The sequence below is a fragment of the Crocuta crocuta genome, unplaced genomic scaffold, assembly GCF_008692635.1.
Source record: "Crocuta crocuta isolate KB4526 unplaced genomic scaffold, BGI_CrCroc_1.0 scaffold24, whole genome shotgun sequence".
Taxonomy (NCBI): Eukaryota; Metazoa; Chordata; class Mammalia; order Carnivora; family Hyaenidae; genus Crocuta; species Crocuta crocuta.
The window spans coordinates 13,391,472-13,415,772 of NW_027530974.1; the positions used below are offsets into that span (position 1 = coordinate 13,391,472).

The 24,301-nt window shown below is 46.2% G+C and overlaps 2 long non-coding RNA genes across 4 annotated transcripts in view; one reads left to right on the top strand and one right to left on the bottom strand.

Annotated features, from left to right (window-relative positions):
* The window catches only part of LOC144236381 (uncharacterized), a 64,003-nt gene extending 53,961 nt beyond the window's left edge, over positions 1 to 10,042 (bottom strand). For 2 of the 3 annotated variants that reach the window (XR_013336506.1, XR_013336507.1), the window contains exons 1-2: positions 9,985 to 10,042; positions 4,990 to 5,183 (exon numbers count right to left, since the gene is read on the bottom strand). This is a non-coding gene — a long non-coding RNA (uncharacterized LOC144236381). Of the gene's footprint in view, positions 1 to 4,989; positions 5,184 to 6,362; positions 6,444 to 9,984 lie in introns of those variants that run through there. The other variant, XR_013336508.1, reaches the window with a different exon arrangement.
* Positions 7,959 to 23,226, top strand: LOC144236380 (uncharacterized). The gene is made up of 4 exons (XR_013336505.1): positions 7,959 to 8,042; positions 11,465 to 11,664; positions 11,867 to 12,101; positions 22,781 to 23,226. It is a non-coding gene; the product is annotated as an uncharacterized LOC144236380 (long non-coding RNA).
* The last annotated feature ends 1,075 nt before the right edge of the window (positions 23,227 to 24,301 follow it).

Below are 24,301 nucleotides of genomic sequence, written 5' to 3' on the forward strand. Positions count from 1 at the left end.
GCCGTAGCTTAAATGTGTTAAGGAGCAAGAATTCAACTGAGTGAACTTTAAAGATCTTATTGGCTTTATTCAGCAGTTCATGAATCCGGTCACAGTCAATCTAGCAGATAGGAAGGAGCTCCCAGGACTCCTCAGTTGGTTTAACGTGCGACATTTGATTGCGAGGTTGTGAGTTCGAGCCCCGTGTCGGGTATAGGAACCACTTCAAAGTAAAATCTTTTTTTTTTAAAGGAAGGAGCTCCAAATTGTTGTACAATTAGAGAGGGTTTAATGGACCAAACTGAGGGGCGCCTGGGTGGCTCCGTCGGTTAAGCATCCAACTTGGGCTCAGGTCATGATCTCGGGTTTGCGGGTTTGAGCCCAGCCTCAGGCATGCTAACATCTCAGAGCCTGGAGCCTGCTTTGGATTCTGTGTCTCCCTCTCTCTGTCCCTCCCTGGGCTAATGCTCCGTCTCTCTCTCTCTCTCTCTCTCAAAAATAAACATAAAAAAATTAACCTTTATAGGCCAAAATGAGCAGAAACAAGGAATTCTACTAGGGAGTTGCTGATTGGTTAAAGCAGGGTTATTTTCTTTGCAGAGAGCAAAGGGAAGTCTAGGAGCCAGGATCAGACCAGCACGGATTGATTGGCATGGGCCCTCCGCTTCTGGGAGCCAAGCAGAGAAACAGGTAAATTTTGGTTTGCTGATGTCGAGCTTAGTATGAGCCACTCCATCTTGAGCCCGATCTGGTTACATTAACAAATGCTCTGGGAAGTCCTGGGAAAACTTAAAGTGTATTTATTTTGAGCAAGAGAGAGAAAAAGCATGAGTGGGGAGGGACAGAGAGAAAGAATCCCAAGCAGGCTCTGCGTTGACGGTGTGGAGCCTGACTCGGGGCTCAAACCCACAAACCGTGAGATCATGACGTGAGCTGATGAAAGACGCTTAAGTGACTGAGCCACCCAGGTGCCCCTTGACCTACGTGTTTAAAAAGACCACTTTGACCTTCAGTCAAAGACTGGAATAAAGGGAAGGGTACCAGCAGGGAACGCAGTAACCGAGGCCAAAGCAGCCGGTAGCTTCCGCTGGGATAGTAGCGATCGGCATGAACAGAAGTGCATAAACTCACAGTCTATTCTGGGGGTTCAGACAACAGGACCTGATGATGGAATGATGGCTGTTGGGGGACTGAGAGAAAAGAGGAATCAAAGACGACTCCTGGGTTAAAGTCTTACGCGCCTGGCTGGAAGGTGGTGACATGGACTGAAATGGAGGTTAAGGGATGAAAAGTGTTTGCAGCGGGAACAGTTCCCTTGTTTGTAAAATGGGGAAAACAGTACTTCATAAGCTGATGATGACAGTTCATCAAAAAGCCAGGCCCACAGTATGTGTGCGATGGTCGTTGCTGTTCTAGGCCAAGCGTTGTGCCACGAGCTGGTTTTCAGAGGTGGAAACTTACTCTGGAAGCTTAGAGTTAAATAAAAGAGGCCAAGTTGTGGGGGGAATGGAGCCATGAGGACAGTCGAGTTACTCGATAGATGGTTTATGAGCAGAGGGTACAGAGTGTAAATCCCAATACGTAAGAAAAATCCACATAACAGCGGGACTCCAAGACCAAGCTGAGCACTTTCTACATTTACAGAAGACAAGCTGATCGTGGCCTTGTGTGTGGCAGTGCTGAACACAGGCCCAGGCTGCGTTTACCATTGGGCTCTCGGCCGAAAGGAAACCCTGGTCTGTGGCATCTGCCAATTTCCATGGTGTCAATGCTCCCGTCATGGCCAATTTCAAACTATCAACGTGATGCCGATCGGCTCACAGAATTCCTGAACATATAGTAATCGGCCCATAAAACAGTATGAACTGGTTCTAGCTCACCACAGAATCTAACATGTACTCCGTAAAGACAGAGCAATGACGAGGTTTTAGTCAAAGGCGAACAATTCATGCGTTTGGAAGAGAAGAGAATATTATGATGACGTGTTAGGAAGATGAATCTAGACTAAGTGTTTTCATGAGAAAAAACATAATGATTGGGGCTAAGAAGTTCCTTTATTCATTCATATTCAACAAATACTTACTGTCTACCTACTGTATGTAGGAGAATGTGTTAAGTACTAGGGATATCTTTATCTGGCCATCTGGTAAACAGACAAGACTGTAAAGCTTACATAAAGCTGACAATTTAGCTGGCATCCACTGTAGGAAATCAGACTGAGTTGCGAATGTTTTAGAGTACTGATGGGAGAAATTAAGAATAAGTGACAAGAGGGGTGTCTGGGTGGCTCAGTTGGTTAAGTGTCCAACTCAGATTCAGGTTGTGATCTCCTGGTTTGTGGGTTTGAGCCCCCCATCAGGCTCTGTGCTGACAGCTTGGAGCCTGGAGCCTGCTTTCAATTCTGCGTCTCCCTCTCTCTCTGCCCCTCCTCAGCTCACGCTCAGTTTCTGTCTGTCTGTCTGTCTCTCTCAAAAATAAATAAATATTAAAAAAAAAAAAAAAAAAAAAAANNNAAAAAAAAAAAAAAAAAAAGACAAACCAGAGGCTCCTGGTTGGCTCAGGGGCTCAGTCTGGGAAGTGTGTGACTCTTGATCTTGGGGTCTTGAGTTCGAACCCCATGTTGGTTGTGGAGATTACTTTAAAAAAACAAATAAAATGCAAACAAAAAAAAAAGCGAAGAGTATTAATTTGTTAGGCAGGATTTGTGGCTGAAGGTATGCTGTGGAAATAGAAGAAACAATGCGAAGATCTGACCAAGGCTCCTGGTATGGAAGATGTTGCCCATTAACTGAGAGGTTACAAAGAGAAGCCTGTTTGGGATAGATGCTCAACAGAAACTTGCTGAATGTGGAATAATATTTATAACAGGGTGTTCATAAAGTATTCTAATATATTTAATTCATGGGGAGGAATTACATGTCATGCGTTGTATAAAAACCTAGCTTTTATGTCCATGAAGATGCAGTCGGCCAACTCCTGGCGAATTCTACAGGACAAGCAAACTGATTTCTTTTTTTTTTTAATTTTTTAAAAATGTTTTATTTATTTCTGAGAGAGAGAGAGAGAGAGACAGCATGAACAAGGAAGGGTCAGAGAGAGTGGGAAACACAGAATATGAAGCAGGCTCCAGGCTCTGAGCTGTCAGCACAGAGCCCGACGTGGGGCTCGAACCCATGAACTGAGATCATGACCTGAGCCGAAGTCGGATGCTTAACCGACTGAGCCACCCAGGCACCCCCAAACTGATTTTTTAAAGAAATAAATGGCGCCCCTCTTTCCCAAAATAAAAAGATTAAGGAAGCAGAAGAGACATCAGCCAAAGACAATGTGTGAACATGTTTAGATTCTGATTTAAATGAACCAACAGTGAAACGACAATCCTGGAGGAAAAATGAGTATCAGTGGCATATTAGATGGTGTTCCAGTATTAGCGCTGACTTTGGTAGGTGTGAAATGGGATTAGGGTTATGTCTTAGAGAAAAAAAGGCCTCTTATCTATAGAAACATATATTTATATATATTATCTACATATATGTATGTATATGTCTATATATATATAGACAGAGGTATTTATGGGTAAAATGGAATGATGTCTAGGATTTATTTTTAAATACTCCAGAGGGAAAAAAAATAAGGAATAGATGACACAAGAACAGAAAAAGAGTGATAATTGTTGAAGCTGGGGGATGGTATGTGCGGGTTCGTCATAATATTATGTACCTGCTATCTATATGTTTAAAATTTTCATAATAGAAAGTGAAATTAAAAAAAAAAAACAGTGGGCGCCTGGGTGGCTCAGTCAGTTAAGAGTCCGACTTCGACTCAGGTCATGATCTCAAGGTTTATGTGTTTGAGCCCTGCGTTTGGCTCTGTGCTGAATGTTTGCTCAGAGCCTGGGGCCTGCTTCGGAGTCTGTGTTTGCTCTGTCTCTGCCCCTCCCCCACTCATGCTTTTCTCGCAAAAATAAATAAATGCAAAAAAAATTAAAAGAAAATGAATGGAGGGGCACCTGGGTGGCTCAGTCAGCTGAGCGTCTGACTCTTGATTTCGGCTCTGGTTGTGATCCCAGGGTCCTGGCATTGAGCCATGTGCTGGGCTCCATGCTTAGCATGGAGTCTGCTTAGAATTCTCTCTCTCTCTCGCTCTCGCTCTCTCTCGCTCTCGCTCTTGCTCTCGCTTCTCACTCTCTCTCCCTCCCCCCCAGGCCTCTCTCCCCTCGCTCAGTTGTGTGCCCTCACACACTTTGTCTTAAAAAACGAAAAAAGGACTGGAAAGGGAATTTCAGCAACTAAAATACTATAAAGAAAAATACAAATGTCCAGTACAACTTTCAGTTATTCACTAACTTGGACTTTCCTGCTATTGTCACAGAGACCACAGGCAGCAAGAGCAGTGGGCCAGTTAACTATCAGTGGAATGGATCCTCTCTCACATGTTTTTTTTGTTTGTTTATTTTTTTATTATTAAAATTTTTTTTAACGTTTTATTTATTTCTCGAGACAGAGAGAGACAGCATGAGCAGGGGAGGGTCAGAGAGAGAGAGGGAGACACAGAATCTGAAGCAGGCTCCAGGTTCTGAGCTAGCTGTCAGCACAGAGCCTGACGCGGGGCTCGAACCCACAAACCATGAGATCATGACCTGAGTCGAAGTTGGACGCTTAACCGACTGAGCCACCCAGGGGCCCCTGTTTTTTGTTTTTGTTTTTGTTTTTTTAAAGTAAACTCTACCCCCAACATAGGGCTCAAGCTCAAGACCCTGAGATGAAGAGTTGCATGCTCTACGGCGTGAACCAGCCAGGCGCCCGGATCCCATCTCACATGTATCACCAACCAGTTGTGAGGCTCTGGAGGCCCGTACAACCTGTGCTTTTAAACCTGTGAAATAGAAATATACCCCCCACCATCTCTTCTCATTATCTCATGAACTGGTGAAAATGGAATGGGCAGCAGGTATGGAATCCCTTCCGAGAAACGAAACGCATTTACAAAAGAAAGGGATGTTTTCCTTACCCAGCATGGGCAGACGGTTGCCTTGTTGGAGCATGTTAACATTGGCGTTGATCAAGAGTTACAGATGGACACTGTCATGAATCCACTTAGGAATTTTCAAAAAAATTAAGACTGTACTCTGGTCTCTGACAATTCATCGCTTCTAGGCTTCTTCGTATCTCGGGACCCATCATCGTGAACATCAGTTTCTGTCCCTTTGGAGACAGGTGAGATAAAGAGAAGAAATTTAAGATCCAGAGAATCTGAAACAAAGGTTTTAGAAGATAATGTTCTGCTAAGGCTGATTGGGGATGGGATAAGAGAAGGATGACACAATTAAGTTTAAAAAGAATATTCCATAGTTCTAATTCCTTATTCAGCTGGCCATTCATTTGTTCATTCATGCATCAAACATTGAATGGCACATACTGTGTCAGTGTGCCAGCAGGAAGGGATACACTTATAAAAAAGGCAGACAGAGGCGCCTGGTGGGCTCAGTCGGTGGAGCGTGTGAGTCTTGATCTTGGGGTCGTGAGTTCGAGCCCCATGTTGGCCCTGGAGCTTACTTTAAAAAACTAAATAAATAAGAATAAAAATAAATAAGGCAGACAGCCTCCACCTTCATGGAGTTAAAAGTATAATAGTGGAGGGGCACCTGGGTGGCTTGGTTGGTTAAGTGTCTGACTTGGGCTCGGGTCATGGTCTCACGGTTCCTGGGTTTGAGCCCTGCATTGGGCTCTGTGCTGACAGCTCAGAGCCTGGAGCCTGCTTCAGATTCTATGTCTCTCTCTCTCTGCCCCTCCCCCACTCATGTTCTCGGTCTCTCAAAAAAATGAATAAATGTTAAAAAAACTTTTTTCCAATCTAATGGTGGAGACAAATAAGTTCCCTGGCCAATATAATCTGACCTGCTAAGTGAAGGTGTACAGTAAGTATGGCTGCAACAGAAAGCCCAATGAGGCCCCCAACCTAGGCTCACGGAATCAAAGACTTCCCGGGAGAAGTACTTCCTGGGAGAAGGAAGTTGGTCTAAGAAGGAGGATGGTGATGTGGGATAAGTGTGCAAAGGCCTGGAGGGAAGACTAAGTGGAATGGTGGGCGATGAGGCTGAAGGCAGAAGGGCCGAGTCAGCACTACTTAAAGGGCAGCTGACTTTATCTGAAGAGCAGGACGTGTTGTCAGCTGTCTGTCTACTGCTGCGTAACAAACCACGCCAAACCTTAGCGGCTTGAAACAATGGCATGCGTTTATCTGCTCATGATTCTGAGATTTGGACAGAGCTTGACGGGGATGGTTTTCTCCATTCCATGTGGTACGGGCTAGGGTGGCTTAACTGGGACCGGAGGATCCAAGATCGCCAGAGCTGGAAAGTTCGCATGGCCTCAGTCACGTACCTGGTGCTCCAACATGTGGCGGCTGACGGGTCCTCTGCCTCCGTATCTAGTCTCTTATCTGGTAATCTGGCCCAGACTTCTGTCCATGGCAGCTAACTCCCAAGAGAAGGAAAGCAGAAGCTGAGCCTTTAACCCCTGGGCTTAGAAATTCCAGAATACCATTTGTACCTCTTACCACATTCTTTTGGTAAAGGCAAGTCATGAGGCCCAGATTTGAGAGAAGAGGAAGTAGGGGTGCCTGGGTGGCTCACTTAAGCATCTGGCTTTTTTTTTTTTTTTTAAGTGTTTATTTACTTCTGAGAGAGAGCATAAGCAGGAGAGGGGAAGAGAGAGGGAGACACAGAACCCAAAGCAGGCTCCAAGCTCTGAGCTGTCAGCACAGAGCCCAATGCGGGGCTCAATCAAACTCACAAACTGTGAGATCATGACCTAAGCTGACATCGGATGCCTACCCGACTGAGCCATCCAGGGGCCCTCTGATTTTGGCTCAGGTCATGATCTCACTTGAGATCGAGTCCCACATCGGACTCTATGCTGACAGCACAGAGCCTGCTTGGGATTCTCTCTCTCCCTCCCTCTCTGCCCCTTCCCCGCTCACACTCTCTCTCAAAACAAACAAACAAACAAACAAACATTTAAAAAAAGGAGAGAGAAGGGGAAGTGGAACCCACCCGTCCAGGGGAAGCGTGTATATGTGAGAATGGGAGTAAGTACCGGTGGCCACCCCTGTGGACAGTCCACCACAGGGCCCCAACCACATTTGCCTGGTGGGAAGAACGTCTCTGTTCACTGTAGAGAATGGACTGTAGCTAGGCAGGGATGAGGGCGAGAAGGCCAATTTTGGGGGTATCTCGGAGTAGGTGGGAACCACAGGTGGAGGCTAGTGGTGAAGAGTCAGAGAAGGGAATGGATTGGAAGGAGCTTTACAGCGGAATGAATCTGGGGCCAAGCAGAGAAGGGAGAGAGTAAGGCCAGGGCCCCTTCCTGATCTGAGAGCAGCTGCCCCTACTCCGGTCAGAACCCAGCCTAAGAAAGTCGGTCTTCACCCTAGATGAAGTTTATCTTTCAGCAACGCTCCCTTCCTGCGGAGGAAGTCACTCAGGTAGGGTTATTTCGACTCCAAGAAATCAAAGATACATTTATTGTGTTTAAACAGGCCAGTCAGGGGTCCCCTGCATACTTGGGAGAGTCCAAGAGGCAGCATGTTGGGGCGCCTGGGTGGCTCAGTCGGTTAAGCATCTGACTTTGGCTCAGGTCATGATCTCATGGTTCGTGGGTTCGAGCTCCGCATTGGGCTCTGTGCTGACAGCTAGGAGCCTGGAGCCTGCTTCGGATTCTGTGTCTGCTTCTCTCTCTGCCCCTCTGCCGCTCATGCTCTGTCCCTTTCTCTCCTTCAAAAATAAACTTAAAAAAATTTTTTTTAAGAGGCAGCGTGGCTGGTAGCTTGAAAGAGTTTGTCGAGAGGCAGATAGGTCAGCTGGCCCCACTCCAACTGGCTCCAACTCTAACCCCCTCCCTCCCGTGGAGAGGAGCCAAGGTCAGTCAGGCTGTCCTGTCCTGCCTTGACCCCGCACCTGGGGACTTTCTCCACTTCAGCGATCAGGAGAGTCGGGCTGACCTATTTTCTCTCTGACAGGTAGCGTCAGCCGCCAGCTGGAGGAAGATTCTAAACTACTTGAGGTAAGTGCATGTCTGGGAGGCTGTAGGGAGCTTCCTGCCCCCGGAGAGAGCAAGAGCCTGTGTCTGTGTTGAAAGCTTGTTCTTTAGGCTGCTGAGCCAGGATGGTCCGAGACGAGAGACCCGTGATTCTAGTCAGACAGGTCCGTCGGGAGGCCCTGCTTCTCCGAGTAAGGACTTCTCAGAAAAACAAAAGTCTAGCCAATCAAGTGAGGTTCCCAAGCCTCCCTTGAGCTGGGGCCAGAGATGACAAGACTGAAACAGCCTCTCTCGGTTCACCTCCTCACCTTGGCTCCTGGCACTTAAAATCTGGGACAACTCAGTTGTCTATTGATTCCTTAGACTCTTGGGTAGTTTTCGGTTTTAAAAATAGATGCACCTAGATCTTGTGCAAGATACAAAACTGGGCTCTCTTTTCGAGCACCGAAACTGAGTTTTAAGGGAAGAAGGAGCAACCATAGAAACCAAACAGAGCAGCTGAAGAGAGAAAACTTAACGTGTCCCAAAACTGAAATAGTCATCTTTTTCGCCACCCCCGTTTCCCCTCCAAAAACCGGTTTCCCCTCCCAACTTCCCTATTCCTCTCCCCAGTAACAGCCTTCTCTGAGCTGCCCAAGCTCAATGGAGCTGAGGTGGTTTTGTTCGTTTGTTTCTTATGTCTTCCTAAAAGTTTTTTTAAAAATTTATTTAAGTAATTTCTACACCCAACATGAAGCTCAAACTCAAGACCCCAAGATCAAGAGTCGTATGCTCTTCCAACGGAGCCAGTCAGACACCCCGGTTTGTTTTTTATCTTGACCATTCCCTGTCCCCTGTCCCACATACCCATTGTCACCAAGTCTTTCTGGTCTACTCAAAGCTTTGTGACATGCCCACAGGTGTCCTCTCCACCAGGTCTAGCCTTTCACCCTTCATCATGGTAGAGTCCCTCCTTTCAATCCCTCATCAGAGTGCTTTCTACAAACACATCACCCTCCCTAATACCTTCTAACTCTCTCTTTCTTTTTTAAGATTCTACTTTTGAGTAATCTCTCCACTCAATGCGAGGCTCAAACTCATACCCGCAAGGTCAAGAGTTGCATACTGTACTGACTGAGCCAGCCAGCCGCCCCCAAAGATTTCCTCTTTGTCCTAAACTTTCATTTATTTTTAAGTAGGCTCCATGCCCAACATGGGGGCTCGAACTTACAATGCTGAGATCAAGAGTCTCAGGCTCTACTGACTGAGCCAGCCAGCCGCCACCCCTTAACAGCTCCTAAGTAAGCCTTAAGCTTCCCTCCTATAAGACCCTCCCTCATGACCTCGCTCCTGCCCGTCTCCCCAAGACTCCCCTTACTTAGGTCCCTTGTTCAAGTCCACCATTTTCCCTTGCCCAAAGGTAACCAGTCTGCTTGCAATTCCTACAGTGCCTCCTACCCTCTCTGTCCCTCTGCATCTCCCTCCCCCAACTTCTGCACCTGGCTAACTCCATTTCCTTCAACATAGTGTGTCTAGTGTGTCTTCCTTTGGGACACCTTCCGCGATAGCCCAGGCTGGGCATCCCTAACTCTTCCATGGTAGTATTCAAGGCGCCGCCTTAGAATAGCCTGTCTGACGTCACTACACTACACCTTCAGGGAAGAGCCCTCCCTGTGTGTCAGAGTAGGCACCCCACAAATGGAGCTGAAGGTCTGAGCCTCCTGCAAGAGCCCCTTCTGAGTGTTTTTCTTTCCCTTCCCACCTCCAATTCCTTCTTGCACAAGGCTCTCCATCTACTCTCCTCTCATTATCTGCCCTGCCCTGAACACAAAACAAAGCATACACTTACGGGAAAAGTTCTAAGTGAAGCCGGCATCCACGGCTCTCCAGACGCGATGTATACTCCATTCTACACTCCAACCCCTCCTCCCTGCATGGGCACCTTTGTGGTGGCATGGCTTTTACCCCAGGCTCCCGGAATACTTACAAATCTAGAGATCAGTGCCGCGGGCCGTCCAGTCCCTTTGTTCTAGCCCTGCCCTTTCCACATTATTCTGGGCCAGCCTAAGCCTCTCTTTGGTCTTTTTGGAAATTCCTGGTCAAGCCTCGCCCTTTCTAGGAAGCCTTCTGAACCCACACGATCCCTCCCTCTTTTCTGAATCCTATGGGATTTATTAATCTAATCTACATCTTTATTTGCACTTCACCATAAGCCACCTTGTGCTGTTACTTAATTTTTCTTGAGGACGTGTTTTGTTCCAACCAGATCCTAAGAGCAAGGCTCGTTTCTTCTGTGACTTCTCGACTCCCTTCAATATCAATATCAGGTGCATTACAGGCCCTTCATATGTATCTCGTAAGTCACGGACAAATACAAAATCCTGGGACGGCAGGAGACACGTTCAGCTTTTATTTTCAACACACTGTCAAGAGTAGGGAAGGAAGTGGAAACAAGGTTACCGTCTTAACGGGGCTTGCATCCCGATGAGAGGAGCTAAGACCATCACAAATAAATTCCTGCTAACACAAGTGGTTTAAAAAATCTGTAGCTGTGGGGCACCTGGGTGGCTCAGTCGGTTAAGTGTCTGACTTCGGCTCAGCTCATGATCATGATCTCCGTGGTTCGAGCCCCATGTCGGGCTCCGTGCTGACAGCTTGGAGCCTGGACCCGCCTTCGGGCTCTGTATCTCCTTTTCTCTCTGCCCCTTTCCCGCTCATGCTCTGTCTCTCGCTCCCTCCCCCTCTCGAAAATAAACATTAAAAAATTAAAAAACCACTGTAGTTGGAAAGAGTTACTTATACAAAGATTTACTTAGTAATTTGGGAAATTAAAGTCTGGTTAGGAGCTGGCAGGGCCACAGTCCATTCATGTTCCTTTCTGTCTTCCACACTCCTCTCCCAACCCCCTCTGAACGAAAACGTCCACACCAGAGGTTCTCAAACCTGGGTGAGCATCAGGATTCCCTGGAGGGCGCGGTAGACCATGGATGGGAGCATTGCCCCAGGTCCCCATCTGGGGCTCTGGGATGGCGCCCCACAATGTGCATTTCTAGCAGGTCTCAATCCAGCGGATTCTGATCCTGCCAGTCCAGGACACACTTGCAGAGTATCTGAACCAGTTTGGAACTGAACCACGGACACTGTTGAACATTTTCCATGGGGGTTCTTCCCCTCCCCCCGCCCCGTGTGCCTGTCTTGTCTTTTAGGCAGACTGCAATCTCCCACAGGGCAGGGGCTATTTTATCATTGTTTTCCTAACTTCCTCTGATCCTAGCCGGGTGTTATACATGGAGTGTAATTCAATACATCTGTGAAAGCGGGGGGAGAAAGAAAATAGGATCCTTCATGGCAGAAAATAGAGGCGAAAGAAAATATGTGCATTCTTTCAAATCTTGGCTAAACGAAAGGAAGTAAACGGTCCCGGTATCATACTCGTACTTCTCAAATAAGAATTCTTCCCTCGGTAGGACCAAATTATCTTCAAGTGGAGAGAACCGTCCATGAGAACGACACCTCATGACTCAGCCCGTTCATTCATTCATCCCGACCCAGCAACAACCTGAATCGGTTTAAAGATGATTGAGCAGCGCCACGCAGGATTTATCATATTTGTGACAGGAAAAGCAGTCAGTTTGGCAGGGAACAAATGATATTACAGGGCCCAAAGGTGAGTAATTGGCCCTAATGACTTGGAAATAAATTTGAATTCGCATCGGGTAGGCTGTATAAATATGTCCTGTATAACTGAATGCCTGGTGCTTTTGGGGGGCAAGTGGGGTAGGAGGGGAGGGGGCGTCGGGAGGAGGGGGCTTTGTTGTGAGCTGCCCCCTCGCAGCTGGTGTTATTCCCACTTTCTTCTCCTCCCCAAGTTGAATGACAGTGGGTTAAAGGAGCTGCTGAAGCACAGACAATGAGCGGAGAAAGTGGCAATTCACAGCCTGTTAACGTTGGATTTTGGAAGTTGTGCCGCTCCCATGAGCCTCCGCTGCAGCTGGCTGGGAACCCGCAGGCTGGACAGGTTTGCCTCCGTGTCTGTACTGAGACTTCTGCTTTTGGCTATAAGACGGGCCAGAACTGGAAGAGTGTCCTGTGAGTCCTGGAAAGGTAACTTCGGTTGGAAAAAGACTCCTTTGTGGACCAGAGAGGCCCCGAGCATCATGGTGGCTACTGATATCTTGGGATTTAGGTCATGCCTTTCACCCAAGTGTTCAGAGGAAGGGGCAAGAGGGAGGGCGGGCTTTGTTCGGCGGATGTTCGTGGGTTCTGTCCCTCTGAGAATATCTACTGAGGGCCTCTTCTGCCCTTCTGCACGGTTAGGAATGGAAGCTCTGGCTTCCTGGACCTTGCAGTCCCAAACGTCCTCACCTAGGGTGACCAGGCTTCACGGTTGGTCCAGCACCGGGCGGTTTTCCAGGATGCGGGACTCTCAGTTTTCAATACCAGGAAAGTCTCAGGCGAAGCAAAAGGTGAACTCTTAACCCGGATCCCACATTTCCTGGTCATGGCGGTCATTTATGATCTTGGGCTCAAGTGCACATAAGTAATAGGACTCTGCTTGAGTCTGTAGAGGTGTGCTGTTGAAAATGGTAGCCATGAGTGGTAGCCACATATGGCTTTGAGCTCTGGAAATCAGGGTGTTGAGCGAAAAGTTAGAAACCAAGAGAGCTGGGGGTAAGAAGGAGAGGGAGGTATACTGTTTCCTAGCAACTCTATCGAAGAATAGTTTTTGTAGGAAGGAAGGTAAGGGGATTAAAAGTGTTTTGTTTTTGTTATTTTTACAAGATTTTATATATTTTTATTATCTCCCCCTTTTTAAATATTTGTTTTAATGTTTATTTACCTTAGAGAGAGTGAGAGAGAGACAGTGTGAAGGGTAAGGGGCAGAGAGAGGGAGACACGGAATCCGAAGCAGGCTCCAGGCTCTGAGCTCTCTCAGCACAGAGCCAGACGCAGTGCTCAAACCCACGAACCACGTGATCATGACTTGAGCCAAAGTTGACGCTCAACCAACTGAGCCACCCAAGTGCCCCCATCGTACACATTTTTAGTGAATTAGGGCATAATGTCAGGTTTTGAGGAAAGGAATGGCTATGTGTACCTTAGGACAGCAGATTAGAACGGTGGGCTAGGTACTTAGAGGTTGGCTATGAAGAAGCTATTACAAAAGTCTATACTGAAATCATTTTCCAGAAGAATGCATTTTCAGTATTCAAATGAGAAGTTAGGAAAAGCTAGTTGTCTATGCAGAATCTGCTTACTGTAGTCAAAATTCCAGGAATATATCTGTATCACTTTTGAAGGATTATCTACAATGATACCTGTGTTTATTTTCTGCTTTTCCTTTCAGTTGATTTTTATACTTTCAGTATAAAAATCCAAACTCATACTAGAGCATGTGTTAACTTCATTTTATTGATAAGAAAGCTGAGATGTAAAAGATATTAAAAAAATTTTTTATGTTTATTTATTTTGAGAGAGAGACACACACAGAGTACTAGCAGGGGAGGGGCAGAGAGAGAGGGAGACACAGAATCTGAAGCAGGCTCCAGGCTTTGAGCTGTTAGCACAGAGCTCCATGCAGGGCTCAGACTCACCAACCGTGAGATCATGACCTGAGCTGAAGTCAGATGCTTAACGGACAGAGCCGCCCAGGTGCCCAAAAGGAATTTTTAATACGTTGTACCTTCCAGAAAAGAATAACTACAAAGAACAGTAACTGTCTCTAAAGCAGGGCTCACCTAAAAGAAATCTCTGGCATTCATTTACCTTCTCTTGCTGGGGCTCCTAAAAATCCCCACTTCTCTAAAGGCTGGTTTCCCCAGATGTGGGGCTGAGCTTTCCCAGGCAGAACCTGACACAGACTCCATATCGGGCTCAGACTACCTCCTGACCTAGAGTCTAGCCACAGTGCAGAGATTCTAGAATTGTTGATGTCACTTTACACAGAACCAGTTGCTGTCAGATGTCAGTAAGCAATACATTTCTGGCCACTTCAGTGTGACTGGTCCATAGGGAGCGATTGTGGTCCTGGGGACATTAGAAGCCAGGGATTTCTCTAGATGACTAAATGGGGCTTTTAGGAGATTCATCTTTTTTTCTTCTTAGTTTTTTTTAACATTTATTTTTGAGAGAGATAGAGAGAGACAGATCACAAGCAGCAGAAGAACAGAGAGAGGGAGATACAGAATTTGGAGCCGGCTCCAGGCTCTGAGCTGTCAGTACAGAGCCCGACGTGGGGCTCGAACCCATGGACCGCGTATTATGACTTGAGCAGAAGTTGGATGCTTAACCAACTGAGCCACCCAGATGCTCCTAGGAAATCCATCTTTGAAAGGCCTGGGACACAGGAGACAGAGAACCAGGAGGGGGTGAAGCATCACATAGGCCAGTGTTTCTCCAGACTGCTCAGGACAAGATTTATAGCAGAAGAACTGCCTGGAGGGCTTGTTCAAAGGCAGACTCCTGAAGCCCACCCTCGACCTAATAAAGGAGAATTCTAGGCTAGTGGCCAGGAATCAGCATTTCAAACAAGTGCCCTAAAAATTCTTGCCTGTTCTAAAGTGTAAGAATCTTGCATACATATCAACACTCCCTCGTTTTGTTGCCTTAGACCTTGCTAGAAGTCTAGCTTGCTAATCTCTAATACTTAATTCATGCTAACATATTAATGATTAATAATGGTTTTAAAACTCTTTCATAGAACTTTCATTTAAAAATAGATTCCCAGATCTCAGAGTGCCTTATCCCAAAGGGATACATTTTCTTTTCAAGAATGATATTCTAATGGTAGAACTCTAACTATGTAGGCCAATTAACTACCTAAAAAGGGCAGCAAATGATCTGTGGTCAACCTTGACCGCAGATTTGAGAAAGGGGTATTTTATTAAGTGCCTCCCTTCACCTAGACAATAATTTGAGCTGTGGGTAAATAAGAGTTACTTCTGGGGCCATACACGGTGGGCTTTTAAAATTATTGTCAACTATTGTAAAAAATTAAATAGTGCTTAAATAATATTCTATCACAGCATATGCCCATCTATTAATCCAGAAAAATCAGATACTTTGGCGGCTTCTTTATTTAAAAATTGGTAGGAAGAGAACAGTTGTAGGCAGAGAATGTAATTCTAATTTAAAGAAAAAATTTTTTTAATGTTTTATTTATTTCTAGGAGAGAGAGAGAGACAGCGTGAGCAGGGGAGGGTCAGAGAGAGAGGGAGTCACAGGCTCTGAAACAGGCCCCAGGCTTCTAGGAGAGAGAGAGAGACAGCGTGAGCAGGGGAGGGTCAGAGAGAGAGGGAGTCACAGACCGAAACAGGCTCCAGACTCTGAGCTGTCAGCACAGAGCCCGACGCGGGGCTCGAACCCACAAACCGCAAGATCATGACCTGAGCGAAAGTCGGACGCTTAACCGACTAAGCCACCCAAGCACCCCTGTAATTCTATATTTTTGAAACTCTTCCTTTCTGTTCGTTAGCAGGAAAAAAATGCCTCAAATAGCCAATGGCTGGTTGCTAGTTCTTGGGAAAAAAGCAGGAGTATAGCAAGAAAGCTACAGAGGAACAAGGTAGTTTTCTTAAGTCCTTGGTCGGGATGGATATCTTGGACCCATCCTTGGGCCACAATACTGGAAAGTGGGAAGCTTCCTTTCTTACCTTTCCCCACCCCACTCTCCATCCCCATGCCCCCCAGAAAGACCATGGCTAAGAGACCACGGGCTGGGAGTATCACCTACAGAGGATCCTGATCTTACCTCATCAGGCAAACTCATGTCCCAGAGGAAGCCGATGCGAGAGTAGATCCACACAACCTATCCCCTTACTACCAAAACAACCCAACTATTGGGCCCTTCTGTTATGTTAAAGTTAGTCAGCTTCATTTTCATATATCAAAGGTCTAGCTGGCAAGGCAGCTATATTTGCTAGGGCTGCCATAGCAAAGCACCAATGACAGAGCGCTTAAACAAAGACATGTATTTCTCCACAGTTCTGGAAGCTCAAAGTTCAGGATGTGTCCGCTGAGGTAGTTTCTTCCGAAGCCTCTCTCCTTGGCTTGTAAGATGGCCACCTTCTCTCTGTGTCCTCACACGGTCTGCCTCCTTTGTGTGTTTTTGTCCAAATTTCCTCTTTTTATGAGGACACCATTAGTATTGGGGTTAGGGCTCACCCCAACGACCTCATTTTAATTACCTCTGTGAAGATCCTCCTTCCAAATACAAGCACACTCTGAGGTACTGAGGCTTAGGGCTTCAACACTTTAATTTTTCGTGAGGGGACGCCGTTCAGTCCCTAACAGCAGCCGACAACTACCATTTGTCAGATGAATATATCTATACTGGTCTCGAGTTTTAGACTCACCATATGTAAGCGTCTGGCGTGTTAACCTGACTAAAGTGTTTCAGTAATTTTTCGTCGTGTCCTCTCTTCTTTGGGCATTTCCTCAGACAAGCGCTGGCTGGAAAGCAAAATGGAGGTCTTTTAAATGCCACTTGTCACACGGTTTCACTTCCTCTGTGATTGCAAATGCTTGGTGGGAGCTGACCTATTTGAAGGAGCACTCCAGATGCAGAGAATCATTTGTGAACAAAATGATAATTGGCAGAGGGCCAAATTCCATTCATTTATTTAAGAAGCAGTTTCTCTACCATGGGGTAGATACTTTGCTAGGTAAGTGCTGGGGCCTTTGTAAGTGTAGGGAGTGTGATTCTGATCATCTCTGCCTGACACCCGGGAACATCTTGCACAGCTGCAGACATGGTGACATGGCTGAGAAAGGGCCAAAGCTTGGCTCTGTAGCAACTTCAGAAAGTCCAGCCTCCTTCCTCCCTGTGTCCCTGGTCGCCTACGTTGAGAGAACCCCAGGGGACCCAGGTCCTAGGTGGCCGGAGAGTAATGGGTTCCCTCTACCAACTGGGACCCGAGTCTTATTGTTACAACTATCGATCCACACAGGGCGTGCAAAGCTTAAGCTGTGACTAATGTTTGTCCCTTTCTGCCCTCCCTCCCTCCCTTCTTTCTCTTTCTCTCTCCTTCTCTCTCTCAGTTTCTGCTGAAGATGTCTTAGACTGTGAGTCTACGAACACTGCGTTAACCATGTCCATAGTTCAGGCACTAAGAATTTACTACTGTACTAAAAACTTACAACAACGTTAAGCATGTTGTATAAAATTGGTGTGATCACAGATGACCAAGATTTACCTTGTTTTCCATGTAATCATAGAATATCAGATTCTGAAGCGTCTTTAGGGCTCATCTAGGTTGGTTCCTTTTCTCACAAATGAAGAAAAGTGAGGCCTGGCTAAGTGACTTGGCCAAGGGCACAAAAAGCTGAAACTGAACCTCAAGGCTTCAGATTCCCAGCATAATCCTGCCACGAAGCCAGACTGTGTTAAACAGTCACCCTGGTTTTATAGTTTTTCTCCTGGTATCTATATTTACCTAGCATCAGAAATGCCCCAAATTCTCTAGATACGAGACACAGTTTGGAAGCCCTGTACTCCCTTATCTTATGTGCGCACACACACGCACACACACGGAGACATAAAAACACCGTCATTTTGTAATAACAAAGGCCAGATTCCGATAATCCGGGTCCCTTTGCCTTGTCTCAAGCTCTGTGGATTTTGCTTTCAGTCAGTTCTCTCCTGTTCCCTCCCGGGCTGCTGTGAGGCCAGTTGGCTTCAGGCAACAGAAGGTCTACATTGCTGGGGTAGGACTGCAGGAAGGAAGAGGGTGGGGGGGCGGGGAGCACTGTCCACAGTTACTGGGTGCTCTCTGGGTGAATAAGTGAATCGATGGGTGAACTAGCGAACAAATCAAAGCTAGAAGGGGAGAAAAGAAAAACAAAAAGGTGAGGGGGCTGAACTTCTGGGCCCTAGGCACCTGTGGGGCGTGGGGCTGAGGGATGGGTAGCCAGCGTTTAGGGTTAAGGGATGGGGGCCTCGGCCCAACCTGCCGTCAGGCTCAAGACCAGAGCAAGTCCTGGCCAGCCCTCAGCTGAGTAGAGCCTGCAGCCCCCCCTTCTACCTGCCAGTGTCTTCCCACTTCTTTTGTCTTCCTGGACATTCCGTCTACAAGGGGTGAAATTCTTAGGGCTCTGCACAGAAGGGGCACTTCAAAGACAAGGTTTGTGTTTTTAATTTTGCATTCTTTTTATTTTTTTATTATTATTTTTCTTAACGTTTTTTAAAGTTTATTTTTGAGAGACAGAGAGAGACAGCGTGAGCAGGGGAGGTTCAGAGAGAGAGGGAGACACAGAATCTGAAGACAGGGTCCAGGCTCTGAGCTGTCAGCACAGAGCCCGACGTGGGGCTCGAACCCACGAACCGTGAGATCATGACCTGAGCCGAAGTCAGACGCTTAACCGGCTGAGCCACCCAGGAGCCCCTCATTTTGCATTCTTAATAAATGTTGAACAAATGTGCGTTTTTCTCAACGAGGGCTTGACAATTGAAGGGGAGACAAACATCTGGAAATTAACAATCCACTAGATTTCGGTCACAGCGTAACTGCTAATGTCTGGATTGTTTTGTGTTTTACTGTGTGCGTGTGTGCGCGCGCACGTGTATGTGTGTGCACGCGCAGGATTGGAAAGGGAGATGGTGCTGGGTTTCTGTGACGGTGTGGGTGAATCTGGAGTTTTAGAAACATTGAGGTTTTAGGAAAAAAAATCCAACATACGCTTGGCGGATGTTACAATTTTGCAGGAGATAGGCCGTGTTTTTGTGGGGCGGTACCGGGAAGGGTCTGGTAGGGAGGTCGACCAGCCTCTCAGTGCACATCCTGTGTGTGAGAACACATCAGCTGTACAAGTGGGTTTGAACGCGGGTAGCTCCAGGCAGAGGGAATGAGGAATCTGTAGGCTTCTGATTGGCCAAAGGGTATTTGTCTCCTACCCCAACAGATAGAAGGCTTCTGGCTTCTGTGGTGGGTGTGATCCCTATTGCTTTTTTGGCTGCCTGTGTTCTTCCACTCCTTCTGATAACGAATCTGTCCTAACCCACCCCCCACCCCCCAACTCAAGGTGAGAACAAAGAGTTCTCTTTGGAACTGTGCTCACTGGCTGCATGGAGAGGCTGATGCGAGAGAGAAATGCAAAGGTGAATGGAGAGAGAGAGAGAAGGAAGGGGGGAGGGTAGGAAGATGACACCATTTATAGCCCTGGGACTCTGAGTCTGGATTTCTCAGCTGGGTGAACCAAACCCCTCTTCCCTCTATTTCCGTTAGACATTTTTTTTGGTTTTCTGGTTTGTTTTTTACGTTTATTTATTTTGAGAGAGGGGGAGAGAGAGAGGGAGGGTGTAAGTGGGGGAGGGGCAGAGAGTGGGAGAGAGACAGAATCCCAGGCAGGCTCTGCTCCCGCAGCCCGGGGCTCAAACTCCTAGCCTGAGCCGAAATCAAGAGTCTGACACTTAACTGACTGAGCCGCGCAGGCGCCCCCCTCCTCTCCTTATCCATTTTCATTTGGGCTTCTTTCCCTTGTAACAGAAAATGTCCTGATTAATATAACTCCTTCCCCAGACCCTGCCAACTTAAGGGAGTCTTGGAATCTCTCTGCCTCAGTTTCCTCATAATGGTTTCCTGTGGATTAGTTGATCACTCAGAAGATTCCAGCCCCCGCCCCCCCCCCCGCCACAGGACACAGAGTACAGTATTATTATAAACAGTAACTTCTATTCTTAGGAACTGCAGGTTTCCCATCTTGGCTCCTTTACCAGAGTTTCTGAATCAGGGCCAGCTCTCTTTCAATAACACNATCAAGAGTCTGACACTTAACTGACTGAGCCGCGCAGGCGCCCCCTCCTCTCCTTATCCATTTTCATTTGGGCTTCTTTCCCTTGTAACAGAAAATGTCCTGATTAATATAACTCCTTCCCCAGACCCTGCCAACTTAAGGGAGTCTTGGAATCTCTCTGCCTCAGTTTCCTCATAATGGTTTCCTGTGGATTAGTTGATCACTCAGAAGATTCCCGCCCCCGCCCCCCCCCCAGCCACAGGACACAGAGTACAGTATTATTATAAACAGTAACTTCTATTCTTAGGAACTGCAGGTTTCCCATCTTGGCTCCTTTACCAGAGTTTCTGAATCAGGGCCAGCTCTCTTTCAATAACACGAGACACAATCTAAGCAGAATAGCAGTGACAGTCCAAAAATTCTAAATTATCCAAAGAACCAGAGACTTTCAGTGACTTGTGCAAATGAGGTCCACTGACAACCAGGAGGTTTTAAAAACATCATTTTATTGTCGTTGGTTTCTACCAGGGCATTTTAGCGAAGCTTGACAAATAAGGCCGCAAATTCAGGGACAGGAAGCAGTGAATAACAAAAAGAACTAATGTCCCCTTGACATCACTCACTCTTAAGAAGGCTGCTTACTTGTGAGTTTACCTCCTAGGGTGTTTTAAAATACTCTTGCAAATCTCAGTCAGCTTGAAATAGCTGCTTTACCTTCTTTCAGTGGAAGCCCCCAACTTCTCAACACACTGGCTTGTAGTTATTTATAAACCTGATGTCAGTCAAAGATTATTTTTTACATCCCTCCTCATTATTCCCTTCCCCCTACACACGAAGGCAGACCTATATAAAATTAGAAACTTCACATAAAGTATTCAGTCACTTAGGTAAGAATTATTGTCAGTCAGCAATCATTTCTGAAACATAAATTCATCATATTGGGTGAAGCATGTCTTCCAGGCTGTTCTATGGATACAAGTCCCTTTAAAAAAAAAAAAAAAAAGGCCTCTGTGGCCAAATAAGTTTGGCAAACTATATGCCTTTCTGAGATTGAAAAAATCCTACGGTGATCGAGTTATCTTGTGTGAGTTGGCAATTTCCGAATTTATTTTGCCCAACCCTCCCTTTCTTCCCAGCCATATCTAGTAACATTGCATGGAATGATGTGCCTTGGATCACATTTTGGAAACCAGGGAGGTAGCCTGCACAAGGGCTGTGGGGCCAGGAGCCTTGGACTTGACTTCTGGCTCTGAGGCCCTACTCTCTGTATGACCTTGAGCAAATCCTAACCTCTTTATATTTACTTTCATGTTGAAAAAGTGAGGACCGTAATACCGGTCTTGATCTTGGTTGTTTTGTGGATTCAGTGATCTTATGATGACTGTGCTTTAAACACTATTAAAAGGTATCATTAGAGATCACAGATAAAGAAGACCATATTTATAAATGAATAATGAACAGATATTGGGGCGCCCGGGTGGCCCAGCTGGTTGGGCGTCCGACTTCTGCTCAGGTCAGGATCTCAAGGTTTGTGAGTTCGAGCCCCGCGTCGGGCTCTGGGCCGACAGCCCAGAGCCTGGAGCTTGCTTCGGATTCTGTGTCTCCCTCTCTCTCTGTCCCTCCCCCCCTCGCACTCTGTCTCTCTCTCTCTCAAAAATAAATAGACATTAAAAAAAAAAAAGAACGTATGGGTATAAAGAAAGTTGCCCTAGCAAATCTTAACAATTGTCCATTTAAGTCTACTTAGGGGCCTGCACGGAGCCGGGCTCAAGGAAGCACAATACAAAGGTCAGAGTAGGATTAGAGCACGTTGGATCCAGAAATATCTTTGGCGATAATTTTATTTCACCCTCTAGTTTTATAGATGATGAAGGTGAGGCCCAGAGGGGTCAAATGAACGGCTTATGGTCACTCAGAACGCTAATATTAGAAACATCTGATTCCCATCCAGAGCTTGGACTCATTGCCAAGGCCTGCCTCAGTATGAGACAAATCATGGCCCCATAAAACTTTCAATCTAATCAGGAGGGACAAGATATACAAATGACATCACCAGAAAACAAGACAACATGGAACAAAAACTCCAAAAAATGTGGCTGGTTGTAACCATGTGAAGTGATGGGTATGTTAATTAGCTTGCCTGTAGTCGCCGTTTCAAAATGAATATGCGTATCAAAATATGTTGTGCACCTTAAGTATATACAATTTTTTTCTTTTTTTTTTTTTATGTTTTATTTATTTCTAGGAGAGAGAGAGAGAGACAGCGCGAGCAGGGGAGGGTCAGAGAGAGAGGGAGTCACAGACTGAAACAGGCTCCAGGCTCCGAGCTGGCAGTCAGCACAGAGCCCAACGTGGGGCTCGAACCCACAAACCACAAGATCATGACCTAAGCAAAAGTCGGACGCTTAACCAACTAAGCCACCCAGGCGCCCCTACAATTTTTATTAAGAAAAGAAGTGGCTCAAGTGGCAGGGACTATGAGAATGCAGAAACGACAAAGCCAAACAGCCAGGCTGAATTGGAGATAGGACGGGAGCCGGGGATGAATTTGGATACTGCAAGAGGAAAAATAATAGCGTTCCAAAATGAAATTGGAGAGGATAGTGAGACTAAGTGGCTGGCAATAGTCTAAATAATGGGGCATTACAGTTTTGGTGAAATATTCAACAGTAAACATTTATTGGGCACTTCCAAGTTTTTTGAACTCTGGAGCTTTGGGGAGGCTGTGATAAGTAGGCAACATGGTCTCTGACTTTGGAAAGTTTATTTTTTATTTGGAGAGAAGAGATGGGAACATAAGAGAAGATTGGAGAATGTGAGCAAGTAAGTATACAATATAAAGGGGTGTAATATGTGCCGTAGAGGCTTTCTGGAGAAGGTGAGCCCTGTTATTTCTTGGGAGAACCACAGATGTGATTGGTTTTTGGAAGCTTGTGGGATAACCTGGGCCATCCCCTGCATTAAGAGGGAAATTTCAATATGCATATACTATAGGACTATGGATGATTTCTCTGTACTTGGCTCTTTTATTTATCTTATTTTATTTTTTGTAGGCTCTACCCCCAGTGGGAAGCCCAAGGTGGGGCTTGACGTCACAACCCCAAGATCAAGACCTGAACTGAGTTCAAGAATCAGACACTGAACTGACTGAGCCACCCAGGCGCCACTTTATTATGTTTTTAATATTTATTTAAGTAATTTCTACACCCAACGTGGGGCTTGAACTCATGACCCCGAGATCAAGAGTCGCAGGTTCCTCTGACTGAGCCAGCCAGGTGTCCTGTGTCTTTATTAACTTTCAATTCTTTGCCTGTTATTTCTTATGGTAAACCAAACGGTGGACTAGAATGGTTAAGTAAATGTGATTTCCTGTACAGATTCGAACCCAGAATAGTGAGAGCCTGCTCTCATTTGTGTCTGAGCATTTGCTACCTCTTCCTCTTTGTGTTCCCATTCTTCCCAGAGTAGATAATTGATCTAAATGTAAAAAAGCCCAAGTACGAAAGGTAAGATTAAGGAATCATTTCAGACTCTACCCTCTTAATCCCCATTCCCTCCAGCTAACCAGTTCCCAAGTCCGTTGGACTTTTGACATTCTAAATATTTCTCAACTTGTTCTCTGCTCTCTATGGTATTTCCTCAGCCACTGGAGTCAGAGCATGACCATTTCTCACCTCGTTTATGCTGTAACCTTGCAACTGGTCTAGGTCGGCCTGCTTCCGGTCTCTTTTTCTCTGATCCTCAATTTCATCTCCCACATGAGCAGAATGACTTTCCAAAAAATGCAAGTCTGTCTTTTTCCTCTAGTGAAAATCCTGCTAAGGTTCTTTTTAGCCTATAGGCACAGCCCAAACTCCCCTCGCCTGGCATCCAGAGCCTTTCTGGTCCTGGCTCCTGTTTACCTCCCAGAATCGTCTGTAAATCCCCCCCAAACAAAAATTGGGTCCTGTCCATAAGTTTGGCATGTTTTTGGAGTTCTCATGATTTTTTTTTTAATTTCCTATGCTGTAAAGTTGCTTGGCTCATTTCACACTGCTGAACCCCTAATCACCCTTCAAAAGTCCCCAGTTCCTGGTCACCTCTGTTATGTGTTCCCTTAGCACATTTACCCATGTTGCTAATTAGCACCTTTTAGAGGCATCACAATCCACTGTTAAGTCTGCCTTTTGTACTCAGTTACGTGTTTCTTAACAAATGACTTGAAGGCTTTCGCTCTGTGTCTTCAGGGATGAGGACAGGTCCTTACAGAAGCAATGCACCCAGTGAGGTCTTCCCTCCACCCTGCCCCACTTGGAGACATATCAAGAGAAGTGCTACGAGGAGAAAAAGTGAATCTGATTACAGACAACACAAAGAGGAAAAAAGGAAAGGGAATATGTGGCTTTGCCATCGCCTCAGGGAAAGAATGTTCATCAGGGGACATCACTGTCCCCAACACCCAGCAGGAAAGGCTTTCAATCGCCAAAAAGGCCAATCCGTTGTCCTCTTCAGGGAATGCAACACTAAAATGTTCTCCAAACCTTGGAAATGAGCAAATTCCTTCCTCCCCCCCCCCGGCCCTCCAGGCTCACCCA